We start from the raw sequence: 3,803 nt of genomic DNA, 5'->3' as shown, positions 1-3,803 counted from the left end.
TTTGATCGTATCTCCGCTCCTTTGTTATTATATTTATAGATGATATCTTGGTTTATTCCATGAGTGAGGCTGAGCATGAGGATCATTTATAGATTGTGCTTTAGATATCGAGGGTTGAGAAGATGTATGCTAAGTTCTCCAAGTGTGATTTTTGGTTAGAGGTTGTTCTATTTATGGTTGATCCATCCAAGATTACACTGGTTCGTGATTGGGCTAGACCTACTACGCCCATCAAGATTTGGAGTTTTTCTAGCTTGGCAGGTTATTATTATTATTTTGTTAGCTTGGAAGGTTATTATCAGTGTTTTGTTGAGGTTTTCTCATCTATTGTGGCTTCATTGACTAAGTTGGCTTTGAAAAAGATTTCCTTTCAGTGGTAGGATGCATATTAGGCGAGCTTTCAAAATCTGAAGGATTTGTTGACCTATAAAGGGTGTGATGAGTTTTAGTAGGAGGGGCGAGCTTAGACTAGGTATATTGGACCATTTGAGATTCTTCGGACCATTGGTGATGTGGTTTATGAGTTGGCCCTGCCCCCAGATTTGTCGATTGTTCATCCAGTTTTTCATATTTCTATGTTTCGTCGTTATATTCCTGATGAGTCTCATGTCATTCATTGGGAGTCAATTCAGTTAGATAAACTATTATCTTTCATTGAGAAGCTAGTCTCTATTTCGACTAAGGGATGTTTGACGGTTGTACCCTAGAATTATCCATGTGGATAAGGTTCAGTGGCGACACCAACCTGTGGATAGCTGCTAGAGAGGTAGAGTCTGATAGGCATAGTTCTTACCCCCAGATCTTTGATTCAGGTAATTCTTTGCCTTAGTTTGACGACGAACTAGATTTTTGGTGGTGCATGATATAACATACTGAAAGTTTGATGAAATATGTGTTTCTATGTGATTTAACTATTTTACCCCTTCCCATAGTTTCATTGTGGGATTTTTGGGGTAAGGGGGTAATTGACATGGTTCCTAATTCATTTTGGTGTCTTTTGGGTGATATTGTGGTTTTTGGTGGATTCAGGAGACTTATTATGGACTTATTTAGTTATCTTTTGATTTGTGCGATGGATGGCTGAACAGACTATGCCAGCAGATCCAGAACGTTGATTTTAGGGTAGTGATATATATGGTGTGGTTTTATGGCTTTTAAATCTCACTTCAATCCTCGATGTAGAAATTGTGATTTTGGATTTTGGAGGTCTACTTTGTAAAAGTAATGTCTTTTCAAAAATCCAACTTCACTAATGCATCCGAAATGTCAAATTTAGTGGGGTTGCATTGTTCCTTTGGGTAAATCGGTCTTTGAATAAATCCTGAGGCCTTAGCCAGAAACTTGAAATTTTTTCCAAGTTTCAGTTGATATCTTGTGCTGGAGAGGATAATGGGAATGCACAAGGGGTGATTATGATCGAAATACATTCTCCTAAGGTTAGATAGTGTGATTGCACACCTGGAAGTGCAATAGCACAACTTGGATACCTAGTATGGGTATATATAGACCCTTTAGGTCGCGAGTTTGGTCATTCTCCATCTTGACTCTTAAGAGATAAACTCTAAAATAGTGTGAGAGTTCAAAAGTGAAGCTTGTGGGTGCTTGGGAAGCTAGATTCACACTTGTTTCTTGATTCTATTATGGATTTAAGGTGAGATTTCATCCTTTATTACTCTAGTTCTTGATTTATTGTTCAAAATCCCAAAGATTTTATTACTTGATTTATCCCCAAATTTCACTCTTTTTCACTTGATTAATGTTTCTAATCCTATAATTACTAGTTTTCATCAATTTAAATTTCAAAACAGCTTCGATTCTTGGAATTAAAATCGATTTCAAGATTTTATCAGATAAAGGTTAATAGTTTTTCTTCAATTTGATCCGCATTTTTTACTCGATTTGACTTGAGTTTTCAACTATAGATTCCTAAAGGAATGGGAAATACATTTTAAAAATAAATTTTCAATTTGCCCTTCTTTTTTAAAAACCCATTTTGGGGGTCTGTTTTGACCCCAAACTAAAAACAGGCAATAAGGGTATCGTTGGCTTTATTTTGATGTGTAGATTCTATAATTCTTGGTTTAAGTTGATTTCAGAATTGTCCATGAGAAGTAATGTTGTTGGTTCTATGTGTAGCAGATTGGTTTTTGGCATTCGAGGTCGGTTATGGCTTAACTCTTTCAGACTAAGTTGGGTAGTAAATTCTTATACAAATTCATGTTAAGGGTGGGAACTAATCATGAAAAATGTCTATCTATGTGTTGTTCCTGTGTGGGGGCCTATATGTGATGTAATTATTGAATTTCAGATATTATATGATATGTGTGACCGTGTAGTATCCTATTTGATATGGATATTCCGGAATACACGTGAATAATTGTATTGTGATGTTGAAAATGCCCAATCTGGTACCATTGGAGTATTGTGATATATTTATACATGTTGGCATATAATACATGTGGAAATCCATGGATGGTTGAAAATAATGAGTGGATAATTGACTCACATGATTGGTATATTAGTTGGTTATGAAAATGCTCGTTGTGGTTGGTCATGGAAATACTCTTTGTGGTAGGTCATGAATATTGTATCATCATCCTCATGTCAACATACACATAATTTTACTTTTTTATTGACTACTTTTTATATATATACATTTTGTTCTATGTTGTATTTGATTTGTGTCTTATATTATTTATGAGCTCTTAAAATTCTGGAAATATTAGGAATATTTGACTCTATAGACCTTCCCCGAGGGATGTGCCAGAGATAAGTCATGGATATTGGTTATACTGAAATACTAGAAATACTGGAAATACTAGGAATACTGGATATGGGTATCAGATATTAGATATTACGGACCTTCCCCAAAGGATTATTTCGGATAAAAGTCATGGATATTTGTTGTATATAGATTGACATTAGCTCTGTAGGTGTATATGGGTTAACGAATCAACCATGGGTCCCACATCGGGAAAGCTTGCCTCCGTGGTTTTATATGGAGGTTGTGCGACAACCTCTTGTATCATCATCATCATCATCATCATACTTATTGTGTTTGCTTCGTTATGGTTGTGATGTGATTGTACTTCTGCTTTAATTACTACCTATCCAATTGTTCTATCTTCTTATACTAGCACTTAATGATCTTGTATGTATATTTTCCTTCCTTGTCCTACTTCTATGTGGTATAATGTATACTTGTGGTCTTTTCTATGTTTGTTGCAACATATGTGATATATTAGAATCGTTAGTGCAAGCGGTGTGGTCTACTGGAGTGGGATATTTTCTTACTGCAGGTGACGTGCCCTTAGTGTGTATTTTATGTATTTTATTCTCTACTTTGCTTGGTCGGCCTATGATACCTACTGAGTACAAGTGGATCATACTCACTCCTACTGTACCCTTTCAGTGTAGATTTAGATTAGGGTACACCCCGCGTTGCTTGACTCGGGCGATTGCTGAAGCCTTCAAGGTAGTTGATGATTTTTAAGCATCTGGATGTCTCCTACTACCTTTATCTATAGATTATATCTCTACTTTCATTTTAGAGATAGAGTTTCTCTTGTATTTGGATATCCTATGTATTTCTTTTGGATTTGAGTTGTACTACATATGATCTTATACTATTGGCACCTGTTTTTCGGAGTCATGGTTGCATTATTATGTTTCTTTCCGCATTTATATTACTTGTATGGTTCGACTTTATTCTAGAAGTCTTACCTTTGGGTTATTATTGTCTTTTCCCCCTTTGTGTATCGATTAGGGTGATAAGCTTATTTGTCATGGTTCGCCACGACAAA

This window comes from Capsicum annuum, chromosome 7 (genome assembly GCF_002878395.1).
Source record: "Capsicum annuum cultivar UCD-10X-F1 chromosome 7, UCD10Xv1.1, whole genome shotgun sequence".
Taxonomy (NCBI): Eukaryota; Viridiplantae; Streptophyta; class Magnoliopsida; order Solanales; family Solanaceae; genus Capsicum; species Capsicum annuum.
Note: the sequence above shows the minus strand (reverse complement) of the source record.